This window comes from Neomonachus schauinslandi, chromosome 13, assembly GCF_002201575.2.
Source record: "Neomonachus schauinslandi chromosome 13, ASM220157v2, whole genome shotgun sequence".
NCBI lineage: Eukaryota > Metazoa > Chordata > Mammalia > Carnivora > Phocidae > Neomonachus > Neomonachus schauinslandi.
In genome coordinates this window covers 62200825-62218870 of record NC_058415.1, presented here as the reverse complement: position 1 = coordinate 62218870, position 18046 = coordinate 62200825, and positions in this window count along the sequence as shown.

The window sequence follows — 18046 nt, the reverse complement described above, 5'->3', positions numbered from 1 at the left end:
CCTTTGGCTTACTGTTCAGTAGGACTCTTTTTTACCACTCATACTGCCTTCCATGTGGTCAGCAGGAGATCTCTTTAAGAACCAGAATGCTAAAAGTTTAAATTGTTCCAGACTACAACAGCAAAGTCATTGAGCACTTTGCAAGACTGAAATATCAGAAGGAAGCAGTTTTTTTAAAAGATTATTTTTATTTATTTGCAGGAGAGAGAGAGAGGAGGGGCAGAGGGAGAGGGAGACAGAATCCTCAAGCAGACTCCCCACTGAGCTCAGAGCCTGATGTGGGGCTCCATCCCAGGACCCTGAGATCATGACCTGAGCTGAAACTAAGAGTCAGATGCTTAATGGACTGAGCCACCCAGGTACCCCAGAAGGAATCAGTTTTTTTACAAGAAGTCATGGAATACCTCAGGATGAAAATGTAAGATGTTATGCAGTTCAATGTAGGAACTTAAAAAAATAAAAACAAAATGAAGCATATAGCTATCCAACTTCATTGACATTATTTTCATAGTGAATAGTGTGTTTTGATTTTTTGTGTGTGCCATGTTTTTAGATATCTATTGCATTACCTCAGCTAAAATGCTCACATGCATAAATGTATGAGCACACACATGAGACAAATGTACATGTATATATCCTCAAATATGCATGTGCTCATATATATTGAAACATGTTCTGTTGAGATTCCCCAGCAGCGCAAAAGAATTAAAACTGCCTCTAAGACAGAATCAGATGCTTTCTCCCAGGTCATGTCCATAGGCAACATGAACACAAAGATTGCCTTCCAGAATTTTAGAAAAAAAAAAAAATCTGGCCAGTTCTCTGGATGGGCAAATAAATCAGGGCATACTCAGCTTTGTTCGCATGAGGGTGAGGTGATGGTGAGGGTGTCTCTCACTTCTGAATGTAGTCTTAGTGCTGCAAAATTACTTCTTTTCTTTTTAACCTTATCGTGATCCCTAACAGTCTAACAGGGTGCTTTTTAAAAGGGTACATTTGGTTAACACTTAACTTCAGACTAATAAACAACAGGCAGGAAACCCTCCACTCTCCAAGTCTTAGTTACACCAGTAGACGAAGCCCAAGGGATGCGCAAGTGCTTTTGTCATTGTTTGTTCTTCTTCTGGTCTTTATGCCCATGACATCATTGATGTAGCAGTTGTGACAACAGCTCAGCTGTCCGCTCAAACAGTTGATATGGTCATTCTCTTGAAGGTCAGGAATATCCCCTAACCTCCAGATTCAACGCCCTGTTGTTGCTCTCCATCTTCCCAGAAGTCTCTCCTTCTCCAGAGGAAGCAAATAGTCACCAGAGGGAGGAAGCATGGGTTTGGGAACGGGTTTGAGAATGATGGGAAGTGAGAAGAGCCTTACACATCTTAAGGCAGAAATCAGGGAAATCAGACCATGTCTCAAGGTGGAGAAAGAAGATTGAGACAGGGACTCTTAATTTCAAATTAGACACCCAATTATAGGAATGTGAGTCCCAAAGCTTTGGGCTCGGGGATGGGGTGGCTTAAACTTTCTATCTCATGCCAGGACTGATCTAAGACTAGAGCATTGCTGTCCAGAAGAAAAATACAATGCAGGCCTCAGATTTGAGCTACATATGTAGTTTTCAATAGTTTTCTAGTAGCCACATTTTTTAAAAAGTATACAAAATAAGTGAAATAAATTTTAGTAATGTATTTTATTTAACCCAATATATATTAAATATTATTGTTTTAACATGCAATCAGTAAAACATTATTAATCAGATTTTTACAGTCTTTTTCTCCTACTAAGTCTGTGAAATCTGGGTTTATTTTACATTTATAGCACATCTCAATTTAGGCTAGCCACATGTGGCTAGTGGCTACCCTGTTGGACAGCGCAGGTCTGGAGCCCAAGGGGCAAGACTCAGCTTGTGGGTGGGAATCCAGTGGCCTTTGCTAGGGGAGGAAGGACATGGACTTCTGGGGACTTGGAGCAGGGAGCCTGCTAGCTGCCAGGTTTATTTCATAAAAGGCAGATCTTAGCATGTCCTTTGATATGCTCAAAAGCATTTACTGTCAAATAACAAAAACAACCACCTTTTACTCTTCCCTTATTGCATGTTGCAGTATCCAGATTCCTGTGTGTGACACTGTGACACTGGAGGTCCTTCTCTGTGTCTACGTGACCTGTACTGATGGTGTTTTCTCCTTCCACTCTCCCTTCATCTGCGATTGTACCATTTCTGTTTTTTAAAATACAGCAGAAGTCCTCTTTTGTAACATGTATGGTTAACCAGTTTATTAAAAAAAGTCATTGAAAGAAGGACATTATAAAAATGTATAAACTTAGGGGTGCCTGGGTGGCTCAGTGTGTTAAGCATGGGACTCTTGATTTTGGCCCAGATCTTGATCTCAGGGTTGTGAGATCGGCCCCCTATCGGGTTCCGAGCTGGACATGGAGCCTGCTTGGGATTCTTTCCCTCTCCCTCTGCCTGCCCCCCGCAACTTGTGCACTCTCTCGCTTAAAAAAAAAAAGTATACATATACCTTAAACATTTTTATACTTAGAAGATATACTGTACATTCAAATGAGGAAGGGATAGTTCATTTCTTTTTTCTTTCTTTCTTTTTTTTTTTTTGAGAGAGAGAGAGAGAAGGGGAGAGCTGGGTGTGGAGCCAAACGGGGCTCAATCTCACGACCCTGAGATCATGACCTGAGCTGAAATCAAGAGTCAGATGTTTAACCCACTGAGCCAGCCAGGCACCTCAGGATAGGACATTTCTTCAAGTGTGAGTCATCTGACTGAAGTTCTTTATAACATTTCTTGCGTAAACAAACTCATAATGCATAGTATATATTAAACCCATTTAAAAGACAATCTGATTATAGATCTTTGCAGATTTTTACTATTTTCTCCAAAATCTTTGTAGTTGTCTTGGCTATATCTAAATGGTTAGCAAAAGTTTTTAGCACCTTACCTTTAAGGAGTCCTTCCAAAGCATTCTACTTCATTTGTATGGAAACAACTCTCTTTTCACATCATATTGGTTTATGTACTATTTAATTAAATTATATGTTACAATGACAAATACATCTGGCCTAAATAGGTTTGGCAAGAAACACAGCTGGGTCGTGGTAGGCATACAACTCATCTGGTGGAAGTAGATGTGAACAGATGTTTCAGGGTAGCCTACTGGCCCTGAGTATCCAGCACGTGTTACAATAGGGCTTACAGAGGGAAGGGAGGATACTGGTTAATCGGGTGAGCTGGCTAACAGATTCTAGGGATTCTTTTGTTAATTGTTGTTGGTCTGCCTTGCTTTTGCCCTGCATCTCCTCCTGGAATCCCCTTGTTTTCATCTCCAAACTCTTGCTGTAGAAAACATTTGGTAGGCAGAATACTGGCCCCCAAAGGATATCCATAATCTATCTCTGGAACCTGTCAATATGACAAATGGGATTTTGCAGATGTGATTAAGCTAATAATCTCAAGATGGGGAGATTATCCTAGATTATCTGGGTGGACCCAGGGTAATCACATTGGTCCTCAAAAGCAGAGAACCTTTCCTGCTTGTGGTCAGAGGGACATGTCTTCTATGGAAAGCGTGGATGAAGGGGCTCTGAGCCAAGGAATGTTGGTAGTCTCTAGAAGTGAAAAAGGCAAGGGAATGGATTTTCCCCTACAGCCTCCAGAAAGGAATGTAGTCCTGCTGACACCCTGATTTTAGCCCAGGGAGACCCATGTTGGACTTCTAATTTACGGAACTGTGAGATAATAAATTTATGTTGTATCAAAGCCACTAAGTGAGTGTAGTTAGTAGAAGTAGGAAGTTAATGCAAAATCTATTCAGTTGTCCAGGCTCATCTCAGAATCCTCTGCAAAGATTTTCTTGATACCTGTGATCTGGTAGGAACTTTTCCTCTTTTAGACTTTATGTCCTTTTTATTATACTAACCTTAATTTTCCTCCTACTAGTCATAAATACTGACTATAGGCTCTTGATCAGCAGGGACTGTACTTACTTTTGCACCATATATTTGGATAGTCTCTAGGTTTTGTCCTTGGGTTCATACAGGCCCGTGCTGTGCAATAATGCAACCACCAGCCATGTGTGGCTATATATGTAAATTAATTAAAATGAAATAAAGTTAAAAATTCAGTTTTTTCACCACATTAGCCACATTTCAGAAGCTCAATAGCCGCATAGAGTTAGTTAACGGCTACTGTATGGAGCAACACGGATCTAAAACATTCCCACCACATCAGAAAGTTTTATTGGATAGCTCTGTTCTAGACTGTTAGTTTTGGTTATACTTGAACAATCATTTCTTGACTCTTGTAAGAGGTGTTTTGACTGAGATGTATTTGAGGGTGATGGTTGTGCTTTCTTTTCGAGAAGGAGGCTTTTGATATACACATTTCATCTGTATCATTCAGGGTCCTGGTAGGAAAGCCACGGCATTCCTGGAAAGGAAGAGTCTTCTAGGACAGCAAAGTGTGGATAAGAGTTTAGAGAACTAATAGAAAGTGTTGAGGCAGCCAGAGTTTAACAAAGTGGGAAGCTCTTACCATTTTGGGCTGACGGGTTATTGGAATCATGGGAAGTGTTACTCAACAGAGCTGCAGTCCTGAAGACAGGCAACTTCTAGCAGAAATGTGACCAAAGCAGAGAGGACCAGGGAAGGGATTCTTCAACCTCTCTCTTCTCCTGACTGCCAGTCTCCAGCTGAGCCCAACCTGGAGCCAGTCAGGAAGAAGCCTGGGAGAGACAGTCTGCAGAGTGAGCCTCCTGTGCACAGAGCAGAGAGAAGGAAGAGAGCGAATTGGGGGCAGAGGAACAAATAGAAAATAATAAGCACTGTGGTTAAGGGCATTACACTGCATTCCTCAATTTAGAGGTATTTATTTTAGAGGTAAGCGATTAAAAAAAGATTTCCTTTTCTAGAGTGATAGCTCCATTTCAGCATCTCAAATAAGAATAATGGCCTTTCACTGTGACGTTCTGGAAGATCAGAGTAAACTCTACAGTCTAAGTGAGGTCATCGGGCTTGCCTATCTGAGCTTCTCTTTCCCTGGTCTATACCTCTTATTTATATTTTACTTTTGTCCTATTGTATTTTTAACTTATATTTTTCCAATTTTACCGCAAGCATTTCTTTGTGTTTACATTGTGAAATGAGGCAAGAATAAACCAAATAGCTAAATGCCTATTTTTTAAAAAAATCCACAGAATCTCCTAGCATTGTGTTCTTGCCCACAGTTGGCTTGTTTAGTTAAGTGCAGACAAATTCAATCAGGCAGGTAAATAATTTATATGGTAATTTCTATTTCTACCCATTGCTAATACTGATTATTCTGTTTAATATCTATTTCTTCTACCTGAAATGTCTGGATAACTTCTAACTTTCTACATCCTCAGAGGGCATCATGAAGGGAACTTAAAACCGAAACTCTGATAATGCAAGTGAAGTTTGAACTATATGAGTCACAAACTCAAAAAAGGAGTTGTTCCATCATGTCCTGACTGTTTTGGTGAGATTCAGGGACTTTTATGAGAGAATTTTACAGAACTAGGCAAGATGAAATAACGCCTGCCTAAAATGAATACACGCCTGGAGATTAACAGTGTCATAATTTCACCTCTTTTCACATTCATTTTTTTTTCCCCCCACAACGAACTGCTCTGCTGAAGTCACAGATTCTTAGATACAAGGATGAGAAAGGACAGTTGAAAAGAATTCAGGCTTGTAGAAATCCTCTTTGGTTTCTTTGTTCAAGTGTTTAGCCTCTCATGCCTCAGAGATACTTTGCTATTTTAAAAACTCAACACAGGACAGTCTAGGAATAACATAGATATCCATTCACAACCTCCCATCTCTTCACTCCTAAGTTTTCTACAGATTCATTAAATAGTGCTCTCGCATTTTTGCAATGTCCAGAAACAATGAAAATTATCAAATTCAGAAACTTAGCAAAAATTATCAAAATCTCCCTTTAGTCATATTTCTTTTTGGCAACATATTCTCAGTTCCCCTTTCCCATCTTTCTAATTGGTCATATATTATAAATAGGTTAGCATTTTGGATATTTACATTTTATTCCATCTGGCCATAATTCTTTTTCTTTTTAATTGGGGGCAAATTATATTTGATATATTCATGGCAAGGCACATCCTGTAATAACATAGGTCTGTCTTTTGAGAGATCACTGATAGAGTATTATGAATTATAATTTAGACTTGTGAGATGGAATCTTTATAACAACTTGAATCTAGACTTAAGATAAATATATATTTTTTAAAAATTACAAAAATATTTTTCTTTGAAGGTAAGCAGGGTTGCATTTCCTAAAATGGACGAGGTAATAAAATAGTTTTCTAGATTACAAAGTTACTTTTGTTCACAAATATGAAATATTTTATGTATTTATAATACTACTTGATACATTTCATGTAATATTTCTTTACTAATAATCGCAAATGGAATGATTAAATTAACTTCTACATGTTTTCACTTTCGCTCTAAATGGAATTTCCAGCTATTAAATTCTAAGGAAGAGAGTATTTCTTTGTTTTAGTCTGTTTATAGGAAGCCTTAAAAAACTGAGGACAGAGAAAATCATCAACATTAGAGTACTGCATGGTAAGTCCTCAAGTTTGCTGGGTAGTAACGGCCTCTACTCTGTCAAGCAGAAGGAGGAAAACATGCCTGAAGCTCACTGACCTTTGTCCAGTTAATGTTTTTTTGTGAACTAACATTAGTGGTGATACCTACTTCAAATGCCTTCCTCTATCATCTTCACAGACTTGTATAAACTAAAGTTTCTCCCCCCAGACTGTGATGATTTCCAATGAATTACTAGCAGAAGACGTTGGATTTGGTTTCCTATGTACAACTATGTGAAATTGCTGATATCTGATGATTTATTTTAAATTACAGAAGTGGTTCAGACTACTATTATAGAGTATTTATTATAAAGACTAGGAAAAAATTCTGTAAATATAGGTCCCTGTCCCCCCGGTTGATGCTACATTTGTAGGGTCTGAGAGAGCTATTAGGAGTTGAAGCTAGTTAAACAATCTTTTACACCAATGGAGATATCCCTCCTGGTTGACCTTGGTACATTAACCAAGACTTATTAGGTAACCAAATGATCAACAAATCTGTATTTCTCTTCTGGTATGTAAGTATACTTTGAAACACTTGGTCAGATATAATACTGAGTGAGATATAAAACTTTGTATCTGTGGTCTTCTCCTGTATGAGGAAAGCAGATGAAATTTGTTCTATCTTGTTCTTGGCGGACTTAGGCATGCTCTTGTTCTACTCCAGTCAAAGTATGATTGCCGCCGCCGCCTTCTTTTTTTTAAAAGATTTTATTTATTTATTTATTTATTTATTTTAGAGAGGGGGAAGGGATAGAGGGGGAGGGAGAGGGAGAGAGAATCTCAAGCAGATTCTGTGGTGAGTGTAGAGCCTAATGCGGGGCTCAATCTCATGACCTGAGCCGAAACCAAGAGCCAGATGCTTAACCAACTGAGCCGCCCGGGTAGGTGCCCCCAATTGCAATCTTCTAATGCCTTCCTGGTTGTTAAGGGATTAAGTCCCAGCCCTAGTATTTGACCAATTTATTCTCCCCTAAGACCACTTAGGCTGACTTTTGCTCTTTGAGGGTTTGCAAATTCAAAAAACTTTCCAAAATAATTACATAAGCCAAGGAAGATGCAGTACTTTTAATCAAAAGGACACTTGCTACAGAGTTAAAGAATGCTCTATGAGGTAAACCAGTAATGCCTCAGTAGATGCTCAGGGCCTCTTGAGAACTCCATCTTCCTTTCCTGTTGTACCAGAAAAGCAGGACGGGCATCCAGAGTGCAGCCAAGAGAAGGACACTAGGGATGGCACTGCGCTTTGTTGATGAAGTGTTTGCGGATCTGTACTCCCTAGAGCCAGAAAAGCGGGCAAATTTCTTTTATGTGAGTCACTTTTATAGTTTCTTCACAACTGGAGGGGTGTCCTTTCAAGTGGCTTGAAATAAAATGGCTCCTCTGATTATTCAAAGTGTGGAGAAAGGAGAAAATGCAGCTGTAGGCTGGCCTCAGACAGGGAAATTGGACCCTACCCACTACCAATGCAACATTCATTGGAGTCATAATTTGGTGCAATAGTTGAGATTATCTATGAACAAAAGGTTTAAAGAATCAAGACGTCCTTTTTCTTTATTATTATTTTTTTCCTGATATTTCTTCTCTACCCAATTATATTTTTGGATTGAGATCTATGTTTTTCCTGGTTCCGTGGACTCATTTATTAAGGAAAAGGGTAGGGAAGACATAGAAGCATTCAAAATGCCAATTTGTTGCGTGCATGAATGTGTGTGTATGTGATAAGTATGTATGTACTAACATTTTAAACATGCCTTCTGAACTCTTTTGGAATTCATACTGGTTGCTGATGATCACACCTTTCTTTTCTAGTACTTTCAAACAAAAATACATGTTGTCATCCTTTGCGGGAGCTGGTTACTTTTACTGTTTCTCTGTCCTTTTTCATTTTAGCCAGTTCATGTGATGAAAAGGCTTTATTTTCTGTCTCCATTTCCTTACAGAAAGGTAGATGCCGATGTTTATAAACTTACAGGGTCTCGTGTAGCCTTGCTCAATACCTTTCTCCAAACAAGACACCTGTTGTCTTGACTATCCTTCATTAGAGAAGTTGAATTAGTGCCTTGCTGCCCTGCTGCCACTGGGCAAGGGTAATGAACCACCCTTATTTAGCTGTGTTGAGTTCAATGGGGTTCACCAGTATTCCCCAAATAGGATCATGTTGTCAGAAATGGTCTGTTGGCTGAATGAAAATGCAACTCTGTTTTCATAGCAGCCAAAGTTAGTTTACTGAAAGTGATTTACTTTTATAAGAATCCTTGATTCATATTTCCTAATAAACTAAGCTGGGTTTTTAAAATATTCGCCATCAAATTGACCCAAGTTCAAGATAATAATTTTTTATTTTTAATTCTATCCCCAAATAAATGTGTTTTTCCTTCCTTTTGTACGTAAGAGTTGCATGAGGTGGAGAAAAGACCCTGAATCTTGACAAAAAGAAGCCCCTTCTACAAATAAAAGACACACAAAAAAGGCATTTTAACCAACCAAACGAAAGATGCCATTGCACAACTGTGATTCTCCCAGGGAAACTTGTATTTGTTAGGTGCACTCTCTTGAAAATGACATTAAGGGAGGTTCACACATCTCTAGTAGTTCAAGCGGGTCTTAGCTCTTGGCATGATTAGCAAAATGGGTTTTCCAACACATTTTTTGGGGGGACTTTTTTCACCCATGAGTCTTTAATCTGATTGCCAGACCCTTCCCTAATTTCATTGTTCTGTGTTTTTTCTCTTTTGAGGAGGCTATTGTGTAAAATTTACAGGCACATTACTCAGCCTGGCAAGCGTGGGGGAAAATGACCATTTCTTGACATTCACTTTTTAAGGAGATTTGCTTGTTGCCTCGTTTGACTGCATTGGCATTCTCCCTATATGTTGCTACATAGTGTAACGTCTAAGAAACACTTCATTCTAAAAGATGATATTTTATCCAAACACCTTCTTTGTGTAGTTATGTAAATAAAACTTTAGGGTCTATGCCATGATACGCTTTTTTTTTTTTTTTAAGATTTTATTTATTTGCAAGAGAGAGAATGAGAGACAGAGAGCATGAGAGGGGGGAGGGTCAGAGGGAGAAGCAGACTCCCGGCTGAGCAGGGAGCCCGATGTGGGACTCGATCCCGGGACTCGATCCCGGGACTCCAGGATCATGACCTGAGCCGAAGGCAGTCGCTTAACCAACTGAGCCACCCAGGCACCCCATGATACGCTTTTGATGTAAGAGCAAATCTGCTTACCCTTGTCCTCCCTTATCATGTTAAATCCTTTTTTTTTTCTCCTTGGTAGTGACTTCCTCTACTGAGACTAAAAGAAAACTCTTATGTATCTTCCTTCTGAATCCAGGTTCACTTGACTGAATATAGACAGAAGAAGACTCATGGGTTCGTGCTGTGTATGACTAAAAACAGTTTTCTCTCCCTAGTGCGGATCCCATGAATAAATCACCGTTCAGTGGCTCCCACCTTTCCCTCATACTCCCGCAGCCAAACTAGTCTGGTGTCCTGTTTTTTGGCTGAAGGGATTGGCCATTTCTGCTCCTCTCCACGTTCACATGTCCACCTTCTTATCTTTCCATCCCCAAAACCTCTCATGAGCCTCCTTGTCCCCCACATGAAAGTAATCTCTTCCTTTTCAAATTCTTTTTTTTTTTTTAAGATTTTATTTATTTCTTTGAGAGAGAGAGAGAGTGAGAGAGAGAGCACATGAGAGGGGGGAGGGTCAGAGGAAGAAGCAGACTCCCTGCTGAGCAGGGAGCCCGATGCGGGACTCGATCCCGGAACTCCGGGATCATGACCTGAGCCGAAGGCAGTCGCTTAACCAACTGAGCCACTCAGGCGCCCCCTTTTCAAATTCTTAAACACTTTGTCTATGCTTCTCTCTTATGCTTCTGAGCATCTTCTCTTTGTTCCTGTAGTTATTTTACTGCGTGGTTTCTATTTTAGAAGATAAGGTATTCAAACAGGAACGATGTCTGATTCTCTTTGTATCTGCTCCAGTCTCTGGCACACATCTGATATATAGTAAGTGAGTGCTCAGAAATACCAAATGCTGATGAAGAAATGAAAAAAAAAGAGCAAGTCAGACCTTCCTTGGAAGATAGCATTAGGCTTGATTAATCATTAAGACATGGATTAGGATCAGCTATCTTTATGAAGTCTTGTGAAGCAGGAATGAGCTTAAACCATAGGGGAGGGATTCTGGCTCAAGAAAATTCAAGGTATGGAAGCCCATCAGTCAAGATCCAGGAACCTTTCCTTCCTTAAAGTTTTTAAGGTAGGCTTTGGAGCTATAAATGTGGGTAGGTGGGACAGGAGTGGGGGAATTAGAAGAACTCTCTTCTGAATTTATTGTTGTTTCTAGGAAAGCAGTCCAAAGCAGGAATTTCCACAAATCAAAAATCATGGCCCAGAAGGTCCCAGAGGGCTCCCAAGAATGACTGGGAAGCTTGATTCTACTTTGGAGAGATAGCATGTGTGCTCTCTTAAACATGAAATAAAATGAATAATAAAAATTATTAATAATATCAGAATAGCAACCCGGTTGTAGTATAATGCTTTTGGCCCCAACCCCTGAAACTTCTCAGAACATGCCTTGTAAAACCACCCATCCAAGAAAATGTACTTTGCTGGGAGGATGCTCAATTTTGGATTAGGTATGTAAAATCTCTACCAGTGCTGGTTCTTTATTTCCAGGAGTCTCCACCACAGTCACATCTTCCATTAGGCACACTGATTTTTTTTCTCAAATCTATCATGTTGATAGAATTGTTATTTTCCCCAACAAGAAGCCCAAATCCCGGTCTTCTTTGAGTCCTCCTCACACTTGTCTGCCAACCAAACATTTCAGGTCCAGATCCTACTTCTTTACCACTTTCCTTGAGAATAGGAACTGGCTCCGACTTATCTTTGTATTTTCCAAGTAGCTAAGGCTGTCCCTGGCACAGAGAAAGTCTTGGACTCTGGCTCCATGAGGGTATAGACTATGACTATGTCTCATTCACCTTTGTGATCCCAGTGCTCAATGTTGAGCATGCGTTGAATTATGAATGAATGAAAAGCAATGTATTTCCAGGAAGGAAGGTACAGTCCATCCAGCTTCCAGTTCCTTTTGAAGTATAGTTGACACACAAAGTTACATCAGTTTCTGGTATAGAACATAGTGATTCAATAACTCTACACCTTATGCTCTGCTCACCATAAGTGTAGCTACCCTCTGTCACCATACAACGTTATTACAGTAACATTGACTATATTCTTATGCTGTACCTTTTGTCCCTGTGATTTATTCCATAACTTGTTTCCAGTTCCCTTTTAAAAAGAGACAGTAAGGAGTCAAATGGATGGTTAAAATGTTGACTCTTTTGTCTAGTTAGACCTTGGGCTTATCACTATTCCCTGGATTTCAGTTTTTTGCTTTCATAAGAAGAGGAAGTTAAGTCTTAGATCTAATTGTGTGTGGGGTGGGGGTAGGGGAGGGAGAGAGAGGGAAAGTGGGGGGGAGAGAGAGAGAGAAAGAAAGAGAGGGGAAAGAGAGAGAGAGAGAGAGATTGATTTTCCTTGGGTAAAGAGAAATAATCTTTCTCACAATTAGTCTTCATTTATATAAATTACCACAGGGTGATACCAAGGCCAAGAAAAGTTGAAGTTTAGAGTTCAAAGAGGTCCTTTTATCTCCTGAAGCTTGAAGAAGGATTGATTTATATTTGTAGCCTTGACTTGGCTCCACAATCTTGGGATCTAAAAATGATAAATCACATCAGCAACTAAACTCATCCTTTATAGTTTACAAAGTACCTTTGTTTGCCAGCCTCTTTCTTTCTGTCTCTTTGTCTTTCTTTCTTGTTTTGCTACAGATATTTTCCAAGCTCTTTCAAATCTTTAATCTTTTCAATGGAACTTTGTAAATACCATATGAGGTAGCCTGGGTAGAGATGGTTATTATAGTTTTTAATTGCATTTTGGCTTTAGAAATATATGGTCTTTTAATTTAAAAAAATATTTTTATTATGCAAACATTCTAACCAGCCTTGCTTTAGAATCTTAGTTTGCTTCTTACTAGCTGAATGACCTTTGGCAGGTCACTTGGTCTCTCTGAAACGTGCTCCTTCACCTGTAAAATGGGGTTAAGAGTGGTAACTACTACACAGGTTTGTTGTGAGCATTAAATAAGATAATACTTATAGAGCCCATGTTGCGCCTGAAACAGGAAATGCTAAAATGAAATACCAATTACTATTTGATGATTTTTTCACAAGGGGGGGTGGAACCCCCATATTCTTTCCTAAAGTCTTTTAGGTGGCAGGCAGCCTTGGCATCGTCAGTTTTTTATAATATTGGAAGTAAAAGCTCTCAGTTCTATGAATTTGGGGTTCATGTTGGTGTTGGGTTGGGGAGTTTTAACTCAGGCTCCTTGACTATGATTCCTACTGGAATTTTTTTGTTCTTTTTTACTTTTTTCTTGGAGTTGCTGTTAAGCAGAAACTCAGAGCCAACCCAGTTTAAAAGCTGGCTCTCTCACGCCATTTTCAAGATTCACACAGGCTTTGTCTTTGGCCATTTTCATATCACTATCTATACCTTGGGTCACTCCTGAAACAGGAAGTTCAAAAAGGTCCTTTTAGTCTTTCTGTAGATCATGATCTCCTTGATGACACAGTGTTTCTTGGCTGGCAGAGATCCTGACACCTGTCCAAAGTACAGTCTTGTTCTGTTTACCTATGTATGATCCCTAAAGAGCACTGATTAAAAAGTTTAAAAAATGCTACTAGAGTTATATAGAGCAAAGACGGAAGTATCAAAAGGTGTTGCCGCTGCAGTCATTATTGGCTCAGGACAGGATTCTGCCCTTGCTACTCAGAATGTGGCCATTAGACCAACAACACCTGGGAGCTTGCAAGAAATGCAGAGTCTCTACCTGACAACACACCTCCTGAATCAGAATGATCAGATTCTACATTTCAACAAGTTTCTCAGGGAAGTCTATGCCCAGTACAGTTTGGAAAATACTGCTCTACAAGACATGTCCTCAGTCCAACCCAGTGGCAAGCCATGTCCAAAGGATACAATGGCAGACTGGCTGTGCTCACCAGATTAATTCCCATACTGACTGTTATTAACTCAACTGGTTCTTGAGCTTGTTTCATTTTATTCTGTTTTGGTAACTGTTCACTGTCTTCCCATTTATATCATTTTGGCAACGCACTCAAATTAAAATGCTTGACTCTTCTGCTTTGCTCACCACTTAACAATAAGGATGGTTTTCCTGCAGATTGCTGGTCCTGCACCCCCCATGTCTATCTGTTTTCAGGGGCAGCTCTCATTAGGCAATCCCTCACTACTTCCCTGCTCAAGTAATAGTCAACAGGACATTTCAGAAGGTATGTATTAAGAATTGTGTGTGTGTGTGTGTGTGTGTGTGTGTGTGTGTGTGTGTGGTGCAGATGTAGCCAGATATACTGAGCCCTTTGGGGTGAGACAATTTATGAATATAGTGATAACTATTTTAAGAGATGGTAGCTCTTCTGTGCTGACTAGACCTTCTTCTTAAATGTGGGTGCTATATTTGCCATACATAATTTTTATTAAATTGGACTTCTAGACTGATGCCCTTACACTGAATTTTTAACATTCGATTCTGTTTTTCTTAAGACAAATCAAGGCACTGGGGAAAAATATGATTTTTAAAGATTTTTATCTTTTGGGGAGAGGGGAGCTTTTGAATTTCTTCTACATTGGAATTTTTTGCGTGTACAGCAAAATACCAAAAGGAAATAAATTTAGTGCAAAGAAATGAGGAGCATAATGACCTTGGATGTTTTCATCATATTTTTTGAAATATTCTTCCTCCCTTTTGTAAAGTTTCATAGTGAAATAACACCCTTGTCAAAATGTCTAAGCACTGCAATAATAGGTGATGGAGAAATGGTGACAGAAAACAGGGGCTTCTAGCTCACGAATATAGCATCCACGCAAAGCTTTCCACTCTTATCTGCTTCACAAGAGTAAATACTTTAGAACCACAGTCTTGATGAAAGTAAAAATGACCGTCAATAATGCCCATTTTCTCTGAGAGAGTCTTTCAACTTTAATATTATTAAAAATGAAATTTCTCCTATTTTTAACTTTCTCTTTGGTTACCAAGGTTGTTGTTTGAACACTGGCAGGAAAAAAAAAAACCCTAGTAATGCCTATTTTATGTTAACATGTGCTAATGAGCTAAGAAATATTTTCTTCCCTCTAGTTTGGAAACCTTGATATATAAAGAGAAAAGAAGTTTGTATTAATGATGATTCATATGTCTGTCATTTAATTAGAACCTGGGTATGTCACATGATCTGGTACTCTGATTTAGCTGCTTTTTGTCCTTTTCTCCCAGTGCAAGGATATATGATTACATTAGGATTAAATAAGATAATGGTAGAAAAATACTTGCAAACTGTACATTGCCATGTAATGTTATTCTGTCCTACAAAATTGAGTGTATAATCTAATGAAGAAATTTAAACAAATGCCCTATTAGCTGATAATGGCTTAATATATAAACTGTCTAGGTAAAAGTTGCCTTGTGACTGACATTGGCAATCTGTTGTGCTAAAGAAGTGTGTAATGTGGAGCCAGATCTTCAGTATTCTGCTTGGAAGAAGCCATTTCGTACTTTTGTTTAAAAACCTTGATACATTTGCTTCTATAATTTTCTCGTGTATAAAAGTAAGTTACAGTTTAGAACTGTGCTGTCCAGTCTCACCACCTCTAGCCACGGATGGCTATTGAGGATTTGAAGTATGGCCAGTACCAATTGAGATGGGCATTTAGTGAAAAATGCACACTGGATTTCAAAAGCTTAGTAAAAAGAGAGAGACAGAGAGAAAGAGAGAGAGAAGGAGAGAGAATGCAAAATATTTCATTAGTAGTTTTTTATGTTGATTAATGTTGAAATGATATTTCGGATATATCTAGTTCCTTAATCCATTCAGGCTATTATAACAAAATACAATAAACCAGGTAGCTTATAAACAACAAAAATTTCTTTCTCCCAGTTCTGGAGGTTGGGAAGTCCAAGATCAAAGCACCAGCAGATTAGATGTCTAGTGAGGGCCTATTTCCTGGTTTGTAGATGACTGTCTCTTCACTATAACCTCACATGGCAGAGGGGTCAAGGGAGCTCTCTGGAGTCTCTTATATAAAGGCACTAATTCCATTCATGAGGGGCTCTGCCCTCATGCCAAATTACCTCCCAAATGCTCCCTTCCAAATACCAACACACTGAGGATTAGGTTTTGATATATGAATTTTGAGGAGGCATGTTCAGTCTATAGAATTGGGTTAGATGAAAAATGTTATTAAAATCCATTTTACTTCATTTCATTTTATTTTTTACTTTTAAAAATATGGCTACTAGAAAACTTAAAATTACATATATATCAGCAAAGCAGAGAGGACAAAATTTATGAGGAAGTGAAGGAATCTATTGGTCAAAGGTCATTTTGCAGTTCTGACTCGGGCCAGCAAGATTATACCAACTGTGTACCCTAAGAGAAAATAAGAAGATATAAGTCATAGCAACAACATGGCAGAACATTTCTGGAGGAAACAGAGTCCTTGAAAAGGAAGTAAGTTGTTGTCCCTTCCACAAATACAGAGTTGAAAATCTCCTCAGTCGGAGAAGACACAGGCGACAAATGGAAGGAACCTACAAGGGTTTGTGATGCTGAGTTGCTCTGAAGGCTTTAAACGTACCCAGCTCAGCAGCGCATCTTAGGAGGTTCTGTCTCTCAGTAAGAGACTCAGAGTGAGCTGGGGGACTTGCACAGAACTCGAAGAAGCTGGGGTGGAGTGCCTGCCTGAGTTTCCTTTGCATGCCTCATTCTCTGTGAGCTTACTAGAACAGCCTCTTTCTTTTCTCACACTCAAAGCTTTTTATTTTCTGTTCTCTAGTTTCCAGACTCCACATTTCCTCCACTTTTGGAAATGGGTACGTTTTCCTACCTCCCTTCTCGTATTCTCTGTGTTTTTCAGGGTTAGTGACTCTACGTCTACAGTCACACCTGTGTGCTCTTTCAGTCCCTTAGCATATTCACCTCATTTGGACGACATGAATACTACCTCTTAAGAGAAACTTTTCTTGACTACCTCCTCTGCTACCCCCAATCTAAAGTGAGCCCTCAGTACAATCTCATCTTACCTTTTCCTTTTCTCATAGCTCTTATTACAATATTCATGTGATTAATTGTAATGTCACTTTTCCCACCGAACTGTAACTGTAAGATGGCATCTGGCTTTTTTTGTTCTCTGTGGTGGTCCCAGTGCCCGGTATGTATTAGGTACTAAATAAATACTTGTTGAATGAATGGATGGATGGGTGGACGAGTGTGGATGGATGAGTGGATGGGTAGATGGATAGATGGACAGATGGATGGGTGGATTTATCATGAGGAACTCTCTTAATGTCATTTTTCTTATCATGACACTAATTCCATGTTGGTAATCTTTTTTCTCCCCTTTTCTATTTGGGAATCATTTTTGTGAAAAAAGGGAAGGCACAGCACAGGCTGAGTGATTTTGCCATTTCTAGGTCATCAGTTAGTTGATACCCATGGGCCTGTCCCTTCCTTGTTGTGAGTCTTTTTGCTTGGAATACACCTTAAGAACCATGTTTGTTACCTAGAATGATTCACTCCCACCTTCCTCCTAAAGTCTCATCTTGTTCAAGATGTCAGTGTTTTGTGTTTTTTTGTTTTTTGTTTTGTACTGATCTAGTCTTCTTTGTTTTCATTATGGGTTTATATTATCTGCCTTCTATCTTTTATCCTTTCCTTCTTATATGGAAATTATGGAAATTATTATGTTTATTTAAAAAATAATTTTAAATGCCCCATTTGTCTTCTGAAAGGAGTTTAGAGTCCTTTAGAACTAAAAGTCTAAATTCCTTTTAGTTCTTGGCAATGGGAATACACTTTACAGTTTGGTTTTTAAATGTCTAAGACCAATGTCGAATTATACAATATTGCTCCTGACTTTCTTTTTTATCAAAGATGATTTCATAGTGTATTGGTTTTCCATTGCTGCTGTAACAAGTTACCCCAAACTTGGTGACTTAAAACAACACCCATTTATTTTCTTACAATTCTAGAGGTCAGAGGTCTGGAAATTACATTTAGAGGCCATCTGATAAAACAGGATGACCTCTCTATTTTAAGATCCTGAACTTAATCATACCTGCAAAGTCTCTCTTTTGCCATATAAGATAACATTCACAGGTTCCAGGGATTAAGACCTAGCTATCTTTGGGGACCATTATTCAACCTACCACAGTGAGAAAAATAGAAGACCAAATTTTAACTTTATATGATAAAAGTTTATATAGGCAAGAGATTAATTACATAACATGGGTAAATAAACCAAAATT